Source organism: Pipistrellus hanaki (assembly GCF_964339955.1).
Source record: "Pipistrellus hanaki genome assembly, chromosome: 3".
Classification (NCBI taxonomy): Eukaryota; Metazoa; Chordata; class Mammalia; order Chiroptera; family Vespertilionidae; genus Pipistrellus; species Pipistrellus hanaki.
This window is the reverse complement of record NC_140505.1, coordinates 187,494,865-187,519,237: the sequence shown is the minus strand read 5'-3', so window position 1 is coordinate 187,519,237 and position 24,373 is coordinate 187,494,865. Positions and strand designations below refer to the sequence as shown.

The following is a 24,373-nucleotide window of genomic DNA, read 5'->3' as shown; positions in this document are numbered from 1 at the left end:
AGGACCGGTCTGCGGTTAAGGCTATAAAACCTATCTCACGGTGCCCGTGAAATGTCCAAGGTGCACATGTCTTTGGTCTTTCTCCTTTTTTAAATCACAATTTAAAAAAACATTTTTATTGATTTCAGAGAGGAAGGGAGAGGGAGAGAGAGGTAGAAACATCAATGATGAGAGAGAAGCATCAATCTGCTGCCCCCTGCACATCCCCCTCTGGGGATCCAGCCAGCAACCCGGGCATGTGCCCTTGACCGGAACCAAACCTGGGACCTGCCAGTCCCTAAGCCGATGCTCTAGCCATTGAGCCAAACCAGCCAGGGCTAATTACAGTTTTTAAAGCACTTTTACAAAATGTGTATGAGCCTCAGACTGGGCCTGTGACCTCCGGAATCCACATACTTTCCCTCCGCACTAGATTCTGTGATCATTCCCATTTTACAGGTGAGAGGATTGAGGCCTGAGGGTGAAGCCACTTGCCAGCCTGGCTCAGCTGCTTGCTGCTCAGCTGCCTTCCCCACATGTGTCCCTCACTGCCCCGGAGTCTGCAGTTTGCTGGCCAAGCAGACGCCGCCCCTCTCCTCGGAGCGGGATGTCTGGCCTCTGGGCCTTCGCTCTCCTGACTCCCACCCGCCTTGGCGAGGTTCGATTTCACCGCCTTCAATGTTGTTGCCGCCCACTGGAGGGTTTCTCCTCCTCGGGGACCACAACCCTGGGGGCCCCTCCTGTGTTTCTTCTAGAATGTGCCCCGAAGGTCTTCCCAGGAGCACAAGCAGGACCCGGGTCATCCCTCCCTGAATGCTCCTGCCACCCCCTGCCTTGTGCATAGGAATTGATCGAGTGGATGTCTGGAACAAACTTAGATCTTCGTTTTATTTTTATTTTTTCTCTCTCTTTCTCCTTAAAATATATTTCTATTGATTTCAGAGAGATAGAAACATCTATGATGAGAGAGAATCACTGACCAGCTGCCTCCTGCATGCCCCTACTGGGGATTGTGCCGCAGACCAGAATCGAACCCAGGGCCCTTTAATCTGCAGGCCGACGCGCTATCTACTGAGCCAAGCCAGCTAGGGCAGATCTTTGTTTTCTTGAAAGAAGCATGCACAGCCCTGTACAAGGATATTTACCAGCAGCACAACTGTGTCTGGATGCTTTTATTTTTTGAGAATGTTTTGTTCCTTGTGGAAGTATGTTCTAACCTGGTTGCTTATCCTGGCCGGTTAGTGGGAAATGGCTAATAAAATGGCTAATAGAAGACTACGCAGGCAGCCTTGGTTCCAGACCCAGGAAATGGGCACCTTTTGTGGGAAAGAGGCACAGAACGGCAGTTGGCAGAGTGTGGCCTCGGGGTAACCGCCCGGATAATGGGCACTCGCCTGCTGGGCCTGTGGCCCCAGAGGGGCCCTCCCCGCTCTCACCTGCGTCCCCCCTGGCTCCTCACCCCGACCCTGAGAGGAGGGCTATCCCCGTGTCACCGATGGACACACAGGAGCATTGGCTGGGTGGTGACCTCCTGGGCCAGGAGGTCAGTGGGCTCCGGAGGTGCCATGTGCTGCTGGGCAGTGCCGGGCCGGGCTGGATGCCTCCCTGCTGCATCCGGTCTGCAGGGACCGCTGGGAGCTGGCAGTCCCAGGCGGGGGTGGGGAGGGTTTGCGTGAGGTGTGGCACATGGAGAAGGTGATGATGCTCAGGACCCGTGAGCGTGCGGGGAGGAGCAGGAGCGCTGAGGAGGGTGGGGACATTGTTCAGAGACCTCGGGAAGGACTGGACCTTCAGGAGGCGTGGTCTGGCCGTGCGCGGGGGCCTCCCCCTGACCCCCGGGGGCTGGGAGACTCTGCGATGACTGGGGTTCGCACTCATGCCCCGGAGGTGTTTTGTGGGGCAGTCGGTCCCTCTGGGCTGAGTCCTGGAGAATGGCAGGGACTCCTTGGCCTTTGGCTTGCCCTGGGACAGCATGGGGGTGCCTCCCCCCCACTTTCTTTCTCAAATATTATCACAGGCACAGAACAGTTTGGAAAGGGAACGGCCACTGTCTCTTGGCCCCTCGTCCAGTCCCTGTCCGGAGGCCCAGGAGTAGCAGTTTTATTTTTTTTTTATTTTTTTTTTTTAATCAATCTTTATTGTTCATATTATTACAAAGGTTCCTCATTTCTTCCCCCCTCCACCAGGTTCCCACCCCACCCTCTGCCCCCTCCCCATCCCCCATTGTCCTTATCCATAGGTGTACAGTTTATGTTCAGTCTCTTCCTCCCTCCCTTTCCCCGATAGTAAATCCCTTTTCAGATAGTAAATCTGTTGCTTAGCATTTTCTCATATCAATAAAACCTCCACATGCCCAATGATACAAAGGAGTAGCAGTTTTAGAGCTCCCGCCGTTCTGCATTTTGTACCGGCGTTTACTTTTAACGTTTTTTGTTTAGCATTTCCCCATAGTCTGCTACGCTGTTCTCATGATTATTTTCAAGGTGGTTATGTGGGACCAGTGCCGGCCTGGCGTCAAGCGGACCTGGGGTTCTAATCCTGGCTCCGTCACTTACTCTCTTTAGTTGGGGCCACTCCCCCCCAAAGTTACCTGGTGTCAGCATCCGAAACCGCCCTTGGGCTTTATATACCGCCTTCTCCCTCCAGCCCCCTCTGAGTCCCCCCTCACCCCCCAAGCTCTACTAAGCCGGTTGAAGTGGAATAAACTCTGGTAGTGTGAGTGAGGGAGCGCTGATGACATTGGCTTCTCTAAGTGCCTTAGGAAACTTTCAAAAAGACATCCCTGAATTCCCAGTCAGATCCGGTGTTGCCCCCCCAAAACCCTGGTGGCCTCCCCAAACCCGTAAAACTCGGTCTCCACCAGGGAGCTCCGCGGACCGCATCCCTGGAGCCCCTGGGCTAGAATGACCCCAGCAACCTTCCCAGCCGCCTAAGTAGCCCTGCTCCTTTGATTGACAGCGGAAGCCGCCAAAGGCGCCCAGGGGAGGTCCCTTTTGCGCGTGAGGGGGCGTGCCGCCGTGGCTTGCCCCTGGACCAATCAGGTGCGCCTGAGGGGCTGCGGGGTGGGGCCCGGCGCCCAGCAGCCAATGGGACGAGCACAGCGGCCGCGGAGAAGGAGGTGCGCTCGGCGCTGGCGGCAGAAGCGGCGGCGGCGGGTCAGGGCTGGGCCGGGCAGCGCAGCGGGAGCGCGGGCGGGGTCCTGGCCGGAGCCGCAGCGGAGCCGGAGCCGGAGCCGGAGCCGCAGCCGCAGCCGCAGCCGGAGCCGCAGCGGAGACGCCGTCGCTGCCGGAGCGGGCGCGCGGCCGGTCGAGAGGCGAGCGGCGGCCGAGGTGAGGGCGCGCGCCGGCGGTTGGGGCGGCGCGGGCGGGCGCGGGCGCTGGTCGGCGCCGGGCCCTCGCCTGTCAGGCCCGCGCCGCGGGCAGCCTCGGGGGTCGCCGCCCGCACCTCCGCGCGGGGCTTCCTGCCGGCGGAGGGTGTGTTCGGGCCGGAGCGGAGTCTGGGGCCGGAGGAGGGGGGGTCCGGGGCGCGGGCGGCCGGCGGGGCGCGGAGCCCGCGGGTCCGGGGCGGCGGAGGGAGGCTGGGCGGAGGGGCCGCGGCGGGAGGGTGGGGAGCCGGTCCGTCGGTTCGCGGCGGAGGCGCGGGGTCCGGAGCCGCGGCGGAGAGGCGTGGCCGGAGCCCCGGCGGGCCCGGCGCGGTCCGCGGGGCCGGAGGGAGGGGCGGAGGGCCGGAGGGCCGGCGGGACACATATGCGGATGCGCTCCTTCGGGCGCCGGGAGGACCGGCCTCGTTTCCTTCCCCCCCCCCCTCCCGGCCCCCTCCCGGCTCTTAGCGGGGCGGGGGCCGGCCCTTCCTGGTTCCCGGTCCGAGGGCTCCGGGGCGGCCGGGGCGCCCTCCTCCCGCGGGGGGTCCGGAGCCGGCCCGGCCCGGGGAGGTCGGCGGTGGGAGAGTTTGGGGTTCGAGCGGCTCATTGGGGCTCATTGGGGTTCCGCGGCACCGGTGTTCTTGGAAGACGCGGCGGGGAGGACGCGGCTCGCGGGCCGGGCGGGCGGAGGGCGGGCCGGGGCCTCAGGTCCAGGTGCGCGCGCCGTTCCCGGGTCTTTCCCTTCCCCGAACCGCCCTGCGTTTCTGTGGCTCCGGAAGGGAGGCTGCTCCGAATCTCCAGGACTGCTCCTTCGCTGTTTACAAACACGCCGGTGAGCATCGAGGGGCCAGCCCCCCCTGCCTCCCCTCCCTCCCCTCCCTCCCCTCCTCCTGCCTCTGGTTCCCCGCAGCCAGCCCCGCGTGCGGACGCTCCGCTGGAACCCTCCTGGGCCGGAGGGGCCGCAGCCCGGGGCGAGTGGGTGCCCGGAGTGGCAGCCCTCCCCTTCTCGCCCCAATCGTTCTTATTCCGCTTGACCACACACCTGCCTGCAGCCTCCCTGCACCGAAGGGGGTGGCGGCGGGCATGGCAAGTTGGGTTTCTCTGGACTCACACGGGAAACTCCGCTCAATGTAATGTCAGCGTTCGGCCATCTCCTTGGTGAGGCTGTGCCCGCTGAGAGAGGCCGCTGCAGCAGAAACGCACTTTGCTGGGGCGTGTTTTTCTTTGGACAGTTGTCTGGAATCTTAAGAAACTGGCCCCTGGGCCGGTGATATTTATTCCTTGGGAAAGTAACCCAGAGGAGGAGGTGCGTTGATTAGATCTGCACTCTGCCGGCTTTTTTGAAAAGAAGAAACACTCATTTGAATGGAAATGGCATCCTCTTAGCTCACGCTGTTTGCGAACTGGGACTTCATTCCTTTTAGTCTCAAATGTGTAAGAGGTCTTCATACTGAAATAATAATCTAAAAAATATGCATTTGTAAACGACAGTATCTGGGTTTTGAACACATTCTCCTTCTGGGAAATAAAGTTGGCTTTTCCTAGTCCTGGATGCCAAGTCCTGATCTCTGATGGCCTGGCCACTTTTTGGGTGGGACCTGAGGTTCCTTTGTCCTTAATCTTTTAATCTTTTGTTTCTTCTCTATTCTCTTTAAGTTCCGTACAGACTGAGTTAAGAAGCCAGATGTTCAGGATTCCTGCTTCTGGTGGGGTCATCTGCTGTTGCAGGATGCTGTGGAATATCAAAAAGATTGCATAGATTCCTTAATGATGGTAATAATGGCACCTTGTGCTTGGAGATCCTGCTGGCATTTACCAGATGCGCTCTGGCCACCCTCCTGTGATCGCCCAGCTCACTGGGCCTGCCTTATCTGCCATCAGGCTGTGGGTGAATTGTGGAGGCTACCCTGTAGGCTGTGGGGGTAATGACCCCCCTCTCAGGAGTGAGAGTGCTGGTTGGTTTTTTTCCGATTAGATGGTGTGGGCCTGCAGCCGCATACCTGAAGGCAGTAATGCCTCACTTATGACGTCAGTCTGCATTCCACAGGTAGCGCAGTGATCCTTCACGTACCTGGAAGCACCTTCAGTGCCCCAATCCTGTCTCCTGATTGGTCCAGTGGCCCCGGGGATGGCTTTGTAGGAATTTCTTTAGTATTTATTACTGGGACTAAGGAATTCCTGCAGATAATGAGGCTCTGTCTGGTGATTGGAGACAATCTCAAAAGTAGTCTCAGTATTCTGTGTGGTGCAGCATTCTTGGCATCTGGGTAGTTCTGAAGGTAACTATTTGAAGAACAGTTGCCATTTAGGAGCATAAGTTTTTTTGGTATTTTGATAAAAATACACTTAAGAATAAAAATCTTTAATTATGTAATGGCTTGCATTTATTTTCATAATTGCACATTTATGTTTGCTTAATAAAACAGAGAGCACCATGTAGCCTTTTTATTTTGTTTCCTAGAATAAAATCTTTATTTTTAAAAATTGAAAAGTAGCCCAGCCAGTGTGGTTCAGTGGTTGCACATCAGGAGGTCCCAGTTCTTTTCCTGGTCAGGGCTCAATGTTCAGGTTGTGGTCTCGATCCCCAGCAGGAGGTAACTGAACAATGTTCATGTTTCATCAAGGTTGCTATCTTTCTCCCCCTTTCCCTTCCTCTCTCTCTAAAATAAATAAAAACATATTTTTTTAGAAAATGAGCCCTACTTGGTTTGGCTCATCTCATTTGAGGGCTGGATCCTGGCCCCGGGAAGCAACCCATTGATATATCTCTCTCATATCGATGTTCCTCTCTCTCCCCTCCCTTCTATTCTCTTTAAAAATCAATGGGACAAATATCCTTGGGTGAGGATTAACAAAAAAATATAAAAATTGAAAAATACTTGATATGTAACATTGTATAAACAATGTGTTAAAATTTTCAATATTAAAAGTTCATCTGAGTATTTCCTGTCTCCAGGCACTGACCTAGACAGAATGAGAATATAGAAATGAATAAAGTACAGACTCAACTAGCAAAAACCTCAGAAAGAAGCCTTAAGAAGGAAAATGATAGAAACTTTGTTATAACTTGAAACTAATGGAAAGGAAGGGAATTGGGTGGGGAAAGAAACATAAATTTGTGGTGCCAGTTATTCTTGCATGTGCCTTGACCAGGGACCGGTGTGTCGGGATGATGCTCTAAGTCTAACCAACTGAGCTATCCGGCCAAGGTAATATAAAATAATATTGAATGTCAACTGTAATTGAAAAATAAACTTTATTATATTTTTAGGTAGAAAGCATGTTTCAGCATTATATGATAATATATATAATTATGATGCTTAGAAAGAGCCAGGCTGGTGTCCTTCAGTGGTTGAGCTTCGGCCTATGAACCAGGAGGTCAGGGTTTGATTTCCTGTCAGGGCACATGGGTTGTGGCTTGATCCACAGTAGGGGGCGTGCAGAAGGCAGCCGATTGATGATTTTCTCTCATGATTGATGCTGCTGCTGCTTTTTTTTTTTTTTTTTTTTAAATATTTTTATTGATTTCAGATGGGGAGAGGGAGAGAGAGATAGGAACATCAATGATGAGAGAATCATTGATTGGCTGCCTCCTGCACCCCCTACTGGGAATTGAGCCTGCAACCCAGGCATGTGTCCTTGTCTGGAATCGAACCTGGGACTCTTTAGTCCGAAGGCTGACGATCTATCCACTGAGCCAAACCAGCTAGGGCATGATTGATGTTTCTATCTCTCTCTTCCTCTCCCTCTCTGAAATCAATAAAAATATATTTAAAAAATGATGCTTAGAAAGAAAACAAGTGCAAAGATGAATAAAATTAGTATAATTATTTTGTTAATCTACATGGGCTTGGGTACTTTTGTATTTTCTAAATTTTGTTTAATAAAATCATTATTTTTTAATGGAAGAAAGAGTAGTATTCTCTCTCTCTCTCTTTAAATATATATTTTATTGATTTTGTACAGAGAGGAAGAGAGAGGGATAGAGAGCTAGAAACATCGATGAGAGAGAGACATCGACCAGCTGCCTCTTGCACACCCCCTACTGGGGATGTGCCCGCAGCCAAGGTACATGCCCTTGACCAGAATCGAACCTGTGACCTTTCAGTCCACAGGCCGACGCTCTATTCACTGAGCCAAACTGGTTTCGGCAGTATACGCTCTTAATAAATCTAGTAGAACTTCAAAAAAAGAAAAAAGAAAAAAGAAAAAAGAAAAAGGATCTTTGCAGTGACTGGAAAGCGCTGTCCAGTGGTTTGTGTAGCATATCTGTGGCTCTGAGGGTTATGTGACCATTTTCCTTCTGTGCCTGTGAGTGGGAGAGTGGGGGGCATGGATGGAGACGGAAGCCCTGGGCTGGTCCAGCCTTTCCCTGACTAACTCTGAGGCCTCTGTTTTCATTGGTAAAATCAGGGGCGTAGAGGTTTTAACTTTTTGAGAAACTGATAACGAACTATGGACTTTTCCCTGGAAAACACACACAGGGGCAGCTTCAGAGGCCTGGAGCCGGAGTAAGAACCCGATCATCCCCCCTCTAAGCCCCACTCACTCTGCTCTTCTGTGATCCTGTTGTCCTGGTCATCTCTGAGCTAGTAATACAGGTGACTTGTGTTTACAGAGGAGGCATTCCAAAGCCTTTCCTCCTGTCCTTTTTTTGTCCTTAAAACGTTTCTGAGTGGTGTGGTAGAGGGATATTCCTTTTCGTGACGAAGCGAGGGTACCAGTCTGGCCACCCACTCTGGTAGGTCACACAGCCAGAGGCCTGTCTTGGGATCAGAACGGGGCTTGGGTTTTTTCCATGAGTTTAGTTCCTCGGTGGCTGTCTACAAGTTATGTTTGGCAGTGCGAGTGTTCCAGAATGTGTCACTTGCAGAGGAAACTGTTGTTCATCTGCTGAAAGATCTGTTTTCTTGTCTCACTTGGGATCACTGAACACCTTTCTGCCTGACCTTCAAAAGGTTACTTACTTTGTTTTTGTGATTTTTTCTTGCCATATTTTCCATAGGGGCACATTTGTAGGACTGGGTGTTTTGAGCAGACTTGTTTAATATTTTATTGATTAAAGACTACATCGAAACGATTACCTCTCAGTACTGCTTAGCACTTGAGAAGCTTGTGAAGTAAATGTTAAGTGAAAATTCCCAATATTTGACTTGTTCCGCCCAAGTATGTTCTCACAGCAGAGAGATGCTCCTTGTGGCCTGGAGCCCCCCCTGGGCTGAGAGCCGCTGGGTGGCTGAGGGCAGGTGTGGTTGTGCCAGTGACCGTGATTGGCCAGCAGTGGCTTCTTGTGGCCTCTGGCCGATTCTGAATATTTTAAGGACCGATTTTTTTTTTTTTAAAGCTTATTACTATAGAGTCTCAGCTACATAAAGAGCTCATGTATGCAAAAGAACACTAAAGCCTCACAGGTGTTAGATGGTTTATTATTGATGAAAAGAATTATCCATCATAAAGAGGTTTGGAATACTCAGACCAGGCGGTGATAGGATGGTATACAGTAGGTATCACTCACATGTTGTGTGTGTGTGTGTGTGTGTGTGTCCCTGTCTTGTCAGTTATGTCTGACACCTGTGAGGAGACGGCTGACAGCATTCACTGTCCAGCACGGAAAAAGGTCTTTGTTCATTTCGGGTGCATTTCTAGGCTGGGAGAGGAGGAGGCAGACATGGACCGCTCACTGACACTGCATAAAGCTTGGTGTCCTGTGTCAGCTTCCCGAAGCGACTTGCTCACTGGAGAGGGATTGGTGGAGGTGAAAGGCAGTCAGTGAATGCTGAACATCAGCAGGAGAAAATCACCAAAAGCAGAAGGCTGGTGAGGAAATGAGGCTGTCAGAGAGCAAGGCCCAGGATGAAGTGTAAGCTCAGGCTGCCGCCACCGTGCCGGGAGCGTGCCCGTTAACCTTCGTTAGCTCTGCTAGTGCTCAGGAGCCTCTACTCTGACCGGGACACTTGCATCCTATAGGTCAGCCCTTCTCTGCCAGGGGCTTCTGTCTGGGATTTCAATACTGATAGAGGGGCAGGGTAGTTAGCAGTGCGCTCCGAGCGCCTTTAGTGAGGCTGCTTGAAGTAAGTAAGGGCTTTTTATTTTAATTTCACTCTGAGCTGAGAGAGTTTGGAGGAGTGTATGTGGGTGAAGGGAAGTAGGCGGGTCGGGTCGAAGGGATTACCTAGTCACCGAGTGTTCGGTGCCCCTGGCATTGGCTGGGATTCTGAGACTAAGGTGACCTTTGCACTCTGCAGAGACAGCTGTCAGGAGCCTGCCTAGAGCACTCACGTTTCACTGGGACAGGAGAAATAGTGAGTACCAAGGAGGGGATTGAAGAAGGCGGTTCTGACTGCCCTCAGGGCACTGCGGAGAGCTGCCTCTGAGGGAGGTGACTGCGGAGTGGTTTTGCTTTCTTTGGTGTGTTTTTAAAATTTATTTTAAAAATATATATTTTATTGATTTCAGAGAGGAAGGGAGAGGAAGAGAGATAGAAACATCAATGATGAGAGAGAATCATTGATTGGCTCCCTCCTGCACGCTCCCCACTGGGGATCGAGCCCACGACTGGGGCAGCATGCCTGACCAGGAATCAAACCTTGCTCTCCTGTTTCATAGGTTGATGCTCATCAGCTGAGCCACACTGGGCAATATACTATATTTAAAGCCCCAACACGTTACCCAATTCTACTGAAAATTCTTCTAAAATGTGTTCCTCTCTTCTCCAGCCAGGGCGTACGTAGTTAGTGTATTTGGACCTTTCCGTGGTGACTCAGGGTCCCAGGGATGCGTCAGGGCTGTTGATGTGGGTGAGGCCTGTAGCCCTGCAACCAGTACCCTCCCACCCAGCACTTACCAGCCTGCTTCCTCTCCTCACCACCTCTGGCTTCTCCTCTGGGCTGGGATGCAGCTGAGGGGGTCATGTTCTCTCACCACCTAAAGGCCTGCTCCCTGGAGGTCGGTAGTTTTGCGCCTGGGTTGAACTCACAGGTTATAGGAAGCCTGCCCCTGTGATGACGGGATGCATCTTTGACTACTCTCAGTGACTCTCAGGATTGGAAGGGCGTGTGTGTGATGGTGACGATAACTCCTACTTAGGTGATGAAAAATAGAGGATTGGAAAGCAAATTGTAAAGCTACATGCACACTGATTAGATAGGTAAAATACTAAAATAATATACAGCAGGGAGGTTAAGGTTGTAGAAGTCTAGAAAGTTTCTTATTTTCCAAACTGTACCATTGCCCTTTTACTTTTTTTATTTTTTTATTATTATTTTTTATATATATCTTGTTGATTTCTTACAGAGAGGAAGGGAGAGGGCCAGAGAGTTAGAAACATCAATGAGAGAGAAACATCGACCAGCTGCCTCCTGCACAGCTCCTACCTGCAACCAATGCACATGCCCCCGACTGGAATCAAACCTGGGACCCCTCAGTCTGCAGACCGACGCTCTATCCACTGAGCCAAACTGGTTTCAGCTGCCCTTTTACTTTTAGAGTGAATATTTAAGTAACAACTTGGCTTTGTAATTAAAAATATATACACACAGCTTGGCTTTGTAATTGAAAACATATATAAAACAGCTTGGTATTTGCCGTTCACCAGGAATCTTCCAAAGCCCTCTTTCTGTCTTCAGAGCAGCCCTGTTGTTTTGCTCCCTCCTCCTTGCTCAGAGGAGAAAAAGAGGGAGGACTGGAGGGCTGGTGGTTTTGCCTGAGGTCAGTGGGCCAGACCCCACACAGGCCTCGCCCCACAGCCAGAGCTCCCAGGGAGCCTGGTTATGGGGTCTGCTGGGTCCTGCCTTCCACATACAGAATAAACTGGCTAGTGTTGGAAGTTTCCCGTTCCACTGAATGACATTTTATTATCATCCAGTGATGCCCAAACCATTGTTGGTGAACATTTTCATGTTTTAAACTACATTTGTGTTCCATTGTACCCAATTACATTGTCGCCAGCCGAGAGCGCCAAGTCTGTGAGTTGTGGTCTCAGAGAAACCACAGAGCGGGCTCGCTCCCCTCCCGACTTCCCAGCCTGCTGTTAGTGGGTTAGGGAGCTGCCCGTGCCCTGTAGTGAGGGTATGACAAGGCTTTATAAGGAAGCCAGTGCGACCTCTGCACCAGCGAAGGTTTTATTGGCCTAGGAGTCTGGGCAGGTGCCAATGGGCGAGGGGAGGGGCAGATCATGGGTGGGGGTCACCGTCTGAGACAGACCTCCGGATTCAGAGGTTTCTGAGGGACTGTACAAGAAGCTTTACATTCTGGTAATTTAATTCTTGCACAAGATGGCATTTATCCACTGTCCTTATGCGGAAGCTCTGAGAGATGGCCTGACCTTCACAGAATCACTATCATTTCGCTTATCTTGCTGCCTTGAATAAGTGAATTCTGACTTACTCACCTGAGATAAGAAAGTGTGATCTTTAAAAGTGAATCTTTTCCCCACCTCTCAGAAATAGAAACCAGACAAGTTATGTGGTCTTTTGTTTTGTTTAAGATGGTATCTATGCCTGCAACTAACTTGCTTAGATAATCTGAAAGTTTGCAGTAATTACACAGTTGGGAGATAAAGGGAAGAAAGGGAGAGGCTTCTAAACAGCCTCACTGCTGGGCGTGAGGCCAGGCAGCCTCTGCTCCGCCTGTTTACCTGTCCGTTTACCTGTCCGTCCGCCTGTTTTCCTGTCTGTCCGTGTGCTGTCCGCTCCCGCCTGGTGCGTGGAAGCAGCGTGCCCGGGTTCGGAGCTGGCTCGGGTCCTGTGGTCTCCCCTTCCGCCGGCTGCCTTTGGAGAGGTGTCATATGTGATTAAAGTCAATCAGGAGGAGGCATCACATTTCTATAGAGCACTGAGTTTGCATTGCACTTGGTAAGATTGTGTAAGATCTTCATACTTTGCTGACATTGTGATACCAAATTAAGATCTGTGTGCAGGTGTATTGGAGCAAATGTGTGTTTTTGTGCTTGTGATAGTGTTCATTTTTGTGTCACAGGATTCCCTTCCTTTCTGGTCTTTAGGTCTTTCAAATGTTGAAGACACAACATAGAAAACAGAGTTTTTGACTAAAGAACTCTCTGTGTTTTACCTTCCGCACAGGGAAGCAGCAGCTGCCACATCGTCTCCCTGTCCAGGCTTCAGAAGAGGCTCTGTGACCTCCGGGTTACTAGTGTGAACTTGAGGGTGCTGCAGGCCTGAAGTCTGTGCTCAGTCCAAGGGCATCCAGGTTGGGACTGGAGAGGGGCTTGGAAGCTCGATCTGACCACATGTGCTCGTCTCTTTTTTTACCGATCAATATTGTTACAAATGTGTCATTCAGGTTTGCCTAAGTATTTTTTCATATTAAATTTTTTTTTATTGGTTTCAGAGAGGAAGGAAGAGAGAGAACTAGAAACATCAATGATAAGAGAATCATTGATTGACTGCCTCCTGTACTCCCCACACTGGGGGATTGAGCCTGCAACCCAGCACGTGCCCTGACTAGGAATCCAACTGTGACCTATGGTTCATAGGCCGACACTGAACCACTGAGCTGTGCCAGCTGGCTATTTTTCATGTTTTTAACAGTACATGGTATAGGGATGTGGGGTTAGATGGGTGAGTGGGTGGGAGAGATTAACGGGGGAACTTAAAGGCATATATGCATAACTCACAGACACAGAGAGTAGTGTGGCGAAGGCCTGGGAGGGGCTGATGCTTGGTGGAGGGGGTCAATGGGAAAAAAAGGGGGGCAGACATCTGTAATACTTTCAACATAAAGAGAAGTAAAAAAAAAAAAAAAGACTTAATGGTTGCATAATCCGGTTGATGTCATAAGATTACTATATTCCCCTAATGCTGGACATTTTAGGTTATTTCTACATTTTTTTTTTTTTTTTTGCTATAATAGATGAATTTGCAGTTTATAATTTCATTTTTCATCTGTGTAATAAGTTCCTGGGAATTTTGGGGATAAATTCCCAGAAACAGAAGTGCTGGTTTAAAGTATATGCTCAGCTTTAGAGGGTTTAAAAACCTTCTGTTTGTGCGTTTATTTTTCTGGTGAAGGGATTCTTTCTCTTTAAAATACCTTGGACTTTAGAACATCCAAGTAGCTGGGAGATAAGAAACTTTTGTGAGTTTCTTAATGAGTCACATTTTCTTAAGTTTCTGGATATCATTTTACTTGAATTAGATGCTTTACTTTTTAAGAAAGTTTTTGGGAAATCTTCCTACTTTATTTATTATATATGTTTTTGTTGATTTCAGAGGTGAAGGGAGAGGGAGAGAGAGAAATATCAATGATAGCGAATCATTGATGGGCTGCTTCCTGCACTCCCATCCTAGGGACTGAGCTCGCAACCTGGGCATGTACCCTGGCAGGAAATGAAACTGTGGCCTCTTGGTTCATAGGATGACACGCATCCACTGAGCCACACCCAGCTGGGCTCACCTTTATTGTTCAATCACCGGAGCTCTGATTCTCCCTTCCCAGGATGTAAATGTGCGTGGCTGCCTGCCCCCAGCACTCAGTCACCGTACAGTCAACCGCAGCATCTCCTCTTCACTCCCAGTCTGCGTGCTCAGAAGGCTGGTTTCTCCCGCACCCTTCAGCAGCTGGGATGGCCGAGCGGAACCAGGCCTTCTTCTGCTTTTGCCTGACTACCTGTAGATACTGCTCTCAGGGGTGTCCCTAGCTCGGGTCACACAACTCAGAGAACATAGTGGGAGTTTATAGTGGTGTGTTGTTGTTTTTGTTCCGAAGTCACTGTGTCCTTCACCTTGTTCTTGCACTGTAGGCTGGCTCACTCACCTCCTCCTGTCACTAGGTATTCACCTCCAGTGAGTGTGTCCTGTTTCCTGGTGGCTCGTTTTCCAGGGCTTCGCAGGGACGAGGAAGGCTCAGCTCTCACCCTGGGTTCTGTTTCTCTGCCAGGCCCCCGTCCCTGCTTCCTTCGGGCTACTTCCCCTTTAGTTCTCCGGCCTCACCAGAACAAAAACTCTTTGGTTCCTCTTACACGAGCTAGCTAAGGAGGGCTGACTTCACAACGAAACGGAAGGCATTATTACATAGGAGGTAGAAATAAGAAGAAATAATCACGAACAACACAGAGGCATAATAAGAGTTCTGTTTCCCAGGCACAAGTCGGCTTTTGGTGCCAGCGCCGTAGGGCTAGCCTCACTGCATTGGCTCGGCTGGGTGTTGCCTAGCTTCCTGCTTTTCCTCTCTAGCTGTATTTATTCTGTCAATAAGTCCAAATTTTAGAGTAATGCTATGCTCTGTGCTTGGCAGTCTGTTTTTATCACAAGTATAAAAAGTGTGCTTTGCCCTGGTTTCCACAGATGCCTAAACATGGCTAGGTTGGCTGTTGCCTTGGCAACTGGCAGAGCTGTTGGTTGTGTGTGTGGTGAAGCTTGGACAGGGGTTGGACAGAAGCCCCAAGTCATCCATAGGCTTCTCAGCTGGCTGGGTGGTAACCACCAACCCCGGAGGCACAGGCTCTTAGCTTCCCTTTGCCCTTTCCACTCCGAAGTCATGGAGAAAATTGATTGGGTCATTGGGGTGCTGCACTGTGTCTCCTTTCATGAAACTGAGTGAAATAGTTGATAGAGAAAATTCTAGGCTATCTTTTGTTACCTTATCTTTAATGCTGCTTTTATTTTAGTTTTGATTTCTTTCCTTTTTGCTCTCGGAAGGTGTGGTTCTGAAGTTGGTGATCATCTTCAGAATTGCTATTTTGGACCACTGCTTTTTGGTCTACAAATTCTACCAGAAACTTGCAGGTTCATGAAATCTAGAAGCAGTTGAAAATAGCATGCTCTCTTGCTAATAATTAAAGAGAAAGGGGAAAAAATAACACTTCAAATTCATGCCTTATAAAAAGTTAATGTTAGCAGAATGACTGGAGAGGTGGCCTCATTCTTGGAAGACTGTCTGCTCACTTAGACTCATGGCAGGCAGGAGGGGGCTTCCCTCCCCGGGAGGAGGTGGCAAATGGCCTGTATCCATGAGGGCTGTGCAGCCTGCTCCCTAGTCCCTTGGCTTGTCTAGGGGACTGCCTTTTGGGGCTCTGAGCTGGGGCCCAGGTTACTTTCACCTTAGGAGGCCCTTTTTGGAGCAAAGGGACAAGAACAAGCCTCTGCTGCATACCTGTACCCCGTGCTGCAGGAAAATGCAGCCAGCCATCCCAAAATATATAAAAACCCAGGGTCCGTAACAACCGACTGAAGGCTCAACCGAACATGGAAGTGAGTCCTGCAGACAATGCTGGGTTGCTGTGGTGACCCAGCACTGACTGCTGAGGGGGCTGCGGATCAGGCCCGGAGAGAGGCCTGAAGAGAGAGGCAGGGTCTGATCTACAGCCTCTGTGGCAGCTGTTGATCAGCTGTTGCCTCTCTCTTTCTCTCCGGGCTTGTCAGCAGCCATGCCTCTGTTTCTCTCCAGGCCTCTGAGGGGGCTGTTGATCAGCCCCACCTCTCTGATAAGGCCCGGAGATAGGCCCCGAGACGCTGACTGGCATAGAAACCAACCAATCAGAACCAAATCTGGGTGAACTGTGAGGAGCCAATGGCTGCCTAGAAGGCAGAGCTTTTGACGCTGACTGGCATAGAAACTAACCTATCAGAACCATATGGGCCAGCAGGGGAGGGCCGATGGGGGCAAGATCAGGCCAGCAAGGGGAGGGCAGTTAGGGGTGATCAGGCAGGTAGAGGCAGTTGGGGGCAAGATTAGGTCGGCAGGGAAGGGTAGTTAGGGGTGATCAGGCAGGCAGGCAGAGAGTGGCTGGGCTGAGTTGTGAACTGGAAGCAGGTTGGGAGTTCAGAGTCCATGCCAGGTTCAAGAAGCAGGAGTGTCTGAGTGCCTGTGGGAGCAGAGAAGGTGGTTACATCCAAGGGGCCTGGAGGGAGTTCTGCTGGGTGCTTGTTCTCGGGAAGCATTGGTCCTGGCTCACCTGTCTGCCCTTCATGGTGCAGCGTGATTTTGTTTTGTTTTAATTCAAAGCCAGCTCCCTCCTTAACCTGGGGCTCTAATTGCAGAGCGTATTCCTGAGTCCAAACCACAGACCTCAGGCTGGGCCTGCCATGGAGAAGTTGGTGGTTCCATGGCGGCCAGCCCAGGAAGCCCCTTTCCTAGGAAAGCTCTCCTCTTTGATAGATTTGGTTCCGTAATTTTTCTGCATATCCTCCTGCCCTTGGTCATTGGTGCTCTGAGACACATGGGTGGACCCAGCCATGCTTCTCGACTTGTATTTGGGTCTCGGATCTCCTTCAGAATTTCACGAAAATAGATTCTCTTTCTTACATACTGGACACAATTTTTTCCCCCCATGAAATTCTGACAGGTTCATAAATCCCAATCATTTATTCGGCAAACATTTGAATGTTATGTGCAGGCATGGCTCTGGGTAGTGGGATTGTAGCAGGAACACGGGGCTCAGTGCCAGGGGGAGAGGGAGGCTGTGGACAGAGCATGATAGCCAGCCCCTGTCCCAGCGGCAGAGAAGGCCACCCTTGGTGGGCTGGAGTGGCCCGCCCCCATCCGCCTGCTTGGGGCTGGGCTCACTGCCAACCTCCCAGTTCCCTTCCAGCTTTTACCTTCTTGAACTGGTTTGTGATTACATCATTATCATAATGATTTAAAAATGTTAATATGTGCAGAGGCTTATTCTGTGCAGCTGCCCTGCTTTTCCTTGCATGATTACACGTATGACAGCTTTGTTTTGCAGGTGGAAGCTGGGCAGAGATGCTCGGTGACAGGCCTCTAGCTAGGAAGGGTAGTCAGCATGCCGCCTGGTGCTGAATTCAGCAAGCCAGGCCTGAAGACGTCGTCAGAAATGCCAACAAAAATTGGCCATCTCCGTCCCAGACTGGTTCCGTTGGCAGCCAGAGATCTCATCCTGACATAACGGTCACACCAGATTGCCTTGTCAAGGATGGGAGCCTGAGTGGAACATGCGTTCAGCCTGGATGTGGCAGCCATTATAGATAGTCTATATGTATTTACTGTCACAGAATTGCACACTCCCGTCCTCAGTCCCAACCAGTTGCCTTGTGAATGGCATTTGAAATGCACATTATTTAGTACTTGGCTGAGGGCATTTATGTGCACGCCGGTTTTTCCATACCAGACAGTTGTTTTCTTGTTTTAATTTTTCAGGCACTGCCCAGTAACTTCCTGAAAAGTTGCTTTAAGAAACTTTGTATCCTCTGTAGGAGGTGGAATGAAATAGCATTTGTGATCTTGACTCAGTCGCTGACAACAGAATCCTTATTCTGACCGGAAGTTTGCAAGCGGCCATTCTCCTGGCATCCACTGCTCGTTCCTTCACTGTTTGTTTACATTTAATAACTTAATAGCTCTGCTTCCAGAATTCCAAGGCTTGCCACAGCTTCGTGTGAAGCATCAACTGCACTTTTGGAGTTACTTTGAAACCGGACCAAATGCCAGCTTGCATGGACGCGCGGTTGGCCTGTGTAGCTCAGGGGTAGTAGACACGTTGCAGTGCCCTCATTCTTCCCGGGCCTGGGTCCGGGAAGCCCCAGGGCTGGGAAGGGGGCGTTCTTTCGTTACGTGACCAGGGACTTCGGCGAGGGAGGAGTTCTCAGCGCCGTTTCCGGCCTGAAGGGTGAGGCAGGGGTGGGGAGGTCGGGTTTGAAGTCCAGTGAGATGAGATGGGGATGGGAGGATGGTGGCTGACAAGAGCGAGCCTGTGGGTTTTCTGAGTGTGAGTGTGAGGGGGAGTCTGTGGCTTCTGTCCCTGGTGGGCTGTGCTCAGGCTGGAGTGCCGCACGGGCTCCTGCCCCGGGCCCTCTTCTGATGCCACTCTCCCTGGGGGAGCATCTGAGCGGCCGGGCGCTGTGCCTCCTCCTCTAGCCCCTGCACAGGACAGACCCTGGCGGCCCCTGTCCCTGTGCCCCCTGGGCCACTTCAAGACCTGTGGTCCTCCTGGGGTTGACTGCCGCCTGTGCACACGCCTCAGCCTGAGCGGGGGCAAATGTGGCTGTGTGCAGCTCTGTGTGCAGGGCGGTGTGCAGGGCGGTGTCCCCGTGAGTGCATGTGAGTGCAGGGTACAGCTCTGGAGTCACTGTATATGTGCTTTCTTGAGTGTGTTTGTCCCATGCCCATCATGGTACCCTGATGACCCTCTCGGCCTGACAGCGGGGAGCTGGGCTCCAGGCCTGTCCCTGCCCAGCTGTTCTCCCCGCCAGCCCCGCCGCTCGGAGGAGGACCACTTGGCGGCCTGAGGTCTTGGGTTTTGTGAGCATCTGGCACCGCGTCAGAAGGACTCCAGTCCACAGCGTGGACGTTCTAGAGCTCATGTTTTATTTCCGCTTCATCCCACGGACTTTAGCCTGGAAGGCTCCGGTAAGCAGTTTTAACGTTGACACGTGAAGCTTCTCCCTGCAGCGAAGCACAGGCCCCTGGCTCTCAGGTGAACGGCTCTTCCAGAAACTGGTCAGGTCACTTCTTCAGCAGCACATTCCTGTGACTGCGTGTCCTTCGGGGGAGGGCGTGTCTGTGGTCACTGCCCAGTCCCGGTGTCCACAGGGCACAGCTTCCGGAGCTGCTGGGGCTGGGGCCGCCCTCGGAGGAGCTGCCGGGGGAGACGGAGACGCAGGCAGCTGAGTACCTGTAGCTTCAGCCTGTCCCCAGCCCGGAGGGGCACGGAGCTGGTCTGCAGTGGTACTGCCGCAAAGTGAGGAAACTGAGGACATGTAAGCTTTTACGTGTGAAGGTGGGAACTGCCTTTTCTTGGGAAGAGTTGATTTTAGTGTAAACCCGAGCTCTGTATCTTCTAGTTTTAATGTGTCCTTATTTTTCAGTATTGGTGATGAGAGCTGGTCTTTTAGTTTCCCCCCTCCTCATCCTCACTCAAGGATACACCCTTTCGGCTTTCAGAGAGGGAGAGAATAACATTCATTGCCCCCTATCCCTCATCCCCCCAAGCCCTGGCTGGGGATTGAACCCGCCCCCTCCCCAGTTCCCAAGTGCCTAGGACCACGCTCCAGTCAATGGAGCCATCCGGCCAGGGCAAGAGCTGGTAGTTTTTAAAAGGTATATATATATATATATATATATATATATATATATATATATATATATATATATACTTTTTTTTTAACAAAATGAAAAGATGGTGGTCATACTTTTCCACCAAAATTTTAAACTTTCCTGAGTATAATTAACAGCTAGTTGCACATATTTAAAGTGTACCATTTGATAAGCGTAGTCATATGAATACGCCCGTTAAACCATCACCACAATCAAGATAGTGAGCATACCCATTAGGCCCAAAGTCTCACGGATTGACTTGAATAGTTCCCTCTGCCTGCTCCTCCTCACTCCAGGCAGCTGCCCTGCTCTTTGTAGATTAGTTTATCTTTGCTAGAGTTTTACATAAATTGAATCACAGTATATGCTATTTTTAGTCTGGGTTTTCATTCAGCAATATTATTTTTAGATTCACCCATGTTGTGGCATATACCAATGTATCGTTCTCTTTAATCCAGTGCATGGATATGCCACACGCACATGCACAGTTTGTTCACATTTGCCTTTGATGGGCAGTGGGCTGTTTGTAGTTCGGGATTTTACAGATGAAGCTGTTGTGAACATTTGTGTAAGGCTTTTGTACAGACATGCTTTCATTTCTCATGGGTCGGTAACAAGAGTGGGAGGGCTGGGTGATATGGTTTTGTTTGTTGAACTAAAGTGCTGGGCCCTGTGGCACCCCCAGCAGCAGTGTGTGAGAGCTCGGCTCCTCCAGACCTCACCAGTGCTGGGTTTAGTCCGGCTTTCTCTTTTTTGCCGTTCTGGTAGGTCTGTAGTGGTTTCTCATTATGGTTTTAATTTACATTTCCCTAATGACTAATGATGTTGAGTGTTGTCTGTATATCATCTTGATGAACTATCTATTCAAGTCATTTGCCCATTTAAAAAAGTTGCAGTTTATTTTGTTATAGATGCTCTCTGACTTATGATGGGGTTATGTCCCAATAAACCCATTATAAATTGAAAATATCCCAAGTCAGAAATGCACGTAATACACCTAACCTACTGAACATCACAGCTTAGCTCAGCCCGCCTTACCCATGCTCAGAACACCACATTAGCCTCCAGCGGGGCAGGTCCTCTCACAGCAAAGTGTCCATCCTTACTCTCGCGATTTCATGGCCGCTGGAGGCCACCCATCTGCCCTGCTGCACCGGAGAGCATCACTAGCCCCAGAAAAGAGCAAAATGCAAAGTATAATTTCTACCAAATGTCTGTCCCCTCACACCATCGCAAAGCGGAGAAATTGTATGTTGGGGACTGTCTGTACTTACTTTCCAGATTTCTATATTCTGGATGTAAGTCCTTTATCAAATACATGATTTGCAAATATTTTCTCCCAGGATGTAGCTTGTCTTTTCATTCTGTTAACATTGCTCTTTGAAATGTAAAAAATGTGCTGCTCAGTGTGTTCTGTGGTTTGTGCTTTTTTCGTTGGTTCACAGCTAAATCTTTGCACAGTCCAGTGTAAGGCTTTACACTGAGGCTCATCTGGATGCTGTGCTGTGCACAGCCCCTTGGTCTGTGTGTGGGTGGAGATGTTGCAAGAAACGTCCTCTCTCCTTAACCAAGTATTGAGGGGGAAGTGGACTCGGCTGTCAGAGTGGTGTGAGGGGACAGGGCTGTGGGGACAGCTGGGGTGGTAGTCTGGGAAGGCTTCATGGAGGAAGTGGAGATGTGTGTATCTCTGGGTGTATAGAATTTACATACAATAAAGTTCACTTAAGAAGTTTGGTACTCAGGGACTTTGTTAGATAGGCAGTGGGAATTAACAAAGTTTTTAAGCAGAAAAGTAAAGTGAGCTGAGATCTGGGTTTCAGAAAGGTTTTCTGGCATTGGTAGGAAAGGATGAAGGATAGTTTGTAGAGAGGAACTGTTTGATGGCAATAGCAAATGCCCTTTTTAGAGTCTTTGCATATATAGTTCCCACTTCCTAGACTGTTGTGTGCCTGGCTGGCAGCTGCTGCTGCTTCTTCTTTTTTAAAATGTATTTTTATTGATTTTTTACAGAGAGGAAGGGAGAGGGATAGAGAGTCAGAAACATTGATGGGAGAGAAACATCGATCAACTGCCTCCTGCACACTCCCTACTGGGGATGTGCCCGCAACCAAGGTACATGCCCTTGACCGGAATCGAACCTGGGACCTTTCAGTCCACAGGCCGATGCTCTATCCACTGAGCCAAACCCTGGCTGGCTACTTCTTATCGTTCGGGTCACCAGCCCTAGCACTCAGTCTGATGTTGCTCCCTGCCCCGTGGTGCCCATTGAATGTCTGAAGGCACTGAGCTTCCACACGATCTCAGTGTGTTACCTGCACCCCTCAGCTAGACTGTCACCATCACATGTCTGTCTGTCTCCTGTCCTCTCAGAACAGGGTCCTGTGGTGTGAAAGCACAGCTGAGGTTCAAGAGCCCAAGCGGGAAGGGGAGAAGAATGCCAGGCCATTCTTTTTAATTTCATGTCATCAGCTGAGTGCTGCCCTTGGTTGACACTGGTGGTGTTTCAGATGGGTGGCCCCTGCTCTTTCCTGAACAGCTGGGGCGTTTGCCAGACTCGCTGACCATTCTGGCTGGCATGATTTTGCTTAGTTTGGCTCTCCTTTGCTTTTCTGATGGGAAAATGCTCTTTTGCTAGCTATCATTTCCTTTTTTCCAGTCTCCCAGCATAGCTCCTGGTATTCCTTTCCGTGTTTCTGTATTAATTCTGGAAAAAGGGAAATCACCTTGCAGTTGCTTAACCAAGACTACAGAGCAGGGGAATTGTCCACGTGGAAATTAAAGCTCAGCTGCCTGGCTCTGGACATTTGCTTTGGGCCAGACCGTCAGCGGGCAGCTAGCCAGCACTGGGCGTGAGCACCCCGTCCCTGACAGGAGACGGCCAGCTGACCTTTGGTCCCCACACAGAGCAAACAGACCAGCATAGTCACCTCTAGGTTTAATTCAGAATAATAACAAGCACCAGCCCACTTTGGATTTTCAGCCACCGCCCTCCCTTGCTTTTTTTGGGCAAGAGTTGCCTCTTTTGAAGTAGTCGCCATTGCTTGGCTTGACAATCTGTTCGTTATTAAGTTGTGGCACTGTTGGTGTGCCAAAGGGAAGAGACCTGTGTCGGTAATTGGGGAGGTGCTCAGCGCGCCCCGGGGTAAGTTAGTCTTGTGACATCAAATAGGCTTTGTGACCTGTTGGCACAGAGGAGCTTAATTTCCTTTTCCTCTGGTTTTCTTTGCTCCTTCCCAGACCTCTGAAGCACCAGGGGAAGGGAGTGGTGTGGCTAACCAGCTGTCCTAGGCCAGGCACATGGTCACAGTTACCATGCTTCCCCCACTAGCTGGTGAGTTTTCACGTTAGCTCCAGATTCAGTTTGGAGAGAGGGGAGGTGGGAGCAGAGTTGTGTGAGGTTCACTTATCAACATCAGCATACTTTCAGGGATGCCTGGGCTTTTAGATTAGAAATTAAGAATTCTGAATTGGACACTTTTCCTTTTTTTCTCCTTTAAATACTACAGGCTCAGTGCACGAAATTCATGCACAGGTAGGGTCCGTAGGCCTGGCTGGTGATCAGGGCCGATTGGAGCCTTTTGGCTGCTCGCTGCTGGCGGGGCCTTCCTTCGTTCCATACCTCCCCCTGGTGGTCAGCGCACATCATAGCGAGTGATCGAACTCCTGGTCACTCGGTCGAACTCCCGAGGGGACACTTTGCATATTGGTCTTTTATATATATATGTTTTCATTGATTTAAAAATATTTTTATTGATTTCAGAGAGGGAGAGAGAGAGAAACATCAATGATGAGAGAGAATCATTGATTGGCTGCCTCCTGCATGCCCCACAATGGGATCAAGCCCTCAACCCAAGCATGTGCCCTTGATCGGAATTGAACTTGGGACCCTTCAGTCCACAAGCTGACACTCTATCCACTGAGCCAACCTGGCTAGGGTCCAATGATCTCTTGGTTCCTGGGTCCACACTCAACTGCTGAGCCACACCAGCTGGGCCTAGATACTAATATATATAACTGAGGATATTTTTCCATTGATTTTGAGCGAGAGTGGAAGAGAGGGAAAGACAGAAATATCGATGTGAGAGAAACACATTGATTGGTTGCCTCCTGCATGATCCTTGACCAGGGCCTGGGTTGGGGAGGACCCTGCAACGTGCCCTTGACTAGAATTGAACCCGGGACCCTTCATTTGGGACACTCTATCCACTGAGCCAAACTGGTCAGGGCTTAGTTAGGATTTTTTAAAAATGTAAAAAGTTTTAGCAAGTTGTAGTTTTTATAGAAACAACTGTGCACTTATTCCACAGGTTTTTATAGTTAAGTATGTGCATGTGTATATATCTACATATATGTCCATATATAATTTCTAAGTACATATGTGTTTATATGTACAACTGGCATAAGCGGGTTTAGGGACAAATAATTGTTCAGCACACCTGGAATGTGTCGGTCTGCATGCCACATGTGCTTACTATGCCAAGGGGGTCGGGCCCTGAGTAAACCCCAGAGTGATTCTGCGCTCGGGAAGCGTCCAGCCTGGCGGGGGCAGTGTCTGTTTCAGTGACGAGAGCCCAGGTTAAAGGTGGCAGATGCCTTCAGAGCATGGACTCCCAGCGGAGCGGGAGGGGTCAGAGAACTAAGGGGTCAGGGAGGAGCAGGCCTTTGACCGGGCTGTTCATTTCTGTCTGTGTTTAGGCGAATGTGTTTCCGTAAGGAGAGGTGTAAACAGAGGCAGGTAGCTCTGAGAGCCCCGGGCAGTGCACGGACATCTGGCTGTGTCTGAAGTTCTGTGTCAGCCTTTCGTAGAGGCACGTGCTGGTTCTCCTGACAAAGCTTCGGCTCTCCCTGTGTGCTCTGCTGCAGGGGCAGTCACAGGGAGGGGGTCCCTTCAGGAGGACACAGCGGCCAGGCACGGTCCTGTGTCCTAAGCTACCCTGGGCGGAAAGGCCCTTCCTGGGACAGTGAGAGGGGGCCTCAGACTCAGAGGGGCCTGAATAGGAGCCAGGCGAGGGCCGAAGG

The 24,373-nt window shown here is 50.5% G+C and overlaps 1 protein-coding gene across 5 annotated transcripts in view; it reads left to right on the top strand.

Moving 5' to 3' along the window:
• Nucleotides 1-3,103: 3,103 nt before the first annotated feature.
• Nucleotides 3,104-24,373, top strand: part of PACSIN2 (protein kinase C and casein kinase substrate in neurons 2) — a 99,059-nt gene continuing 77,789 nt past the window's right edge. For 3 of the 5 annotated variants that reach the window (XM_084878148.1, XM_084878147.1, XM_084878146.1), the window contains exon 1: nucleotides 3,105-3,308. The gene's annotated coding sequence lies outside the window, so the exon portion shown is untranslated. Of the gene's footprint in view, nucleotides 3,309-24,373 lie in introns of all 5 variants that reach the window. The other 2 variants (XM_084878151.1, XM_084878150.1) reach the window with 1 other exon arrangement.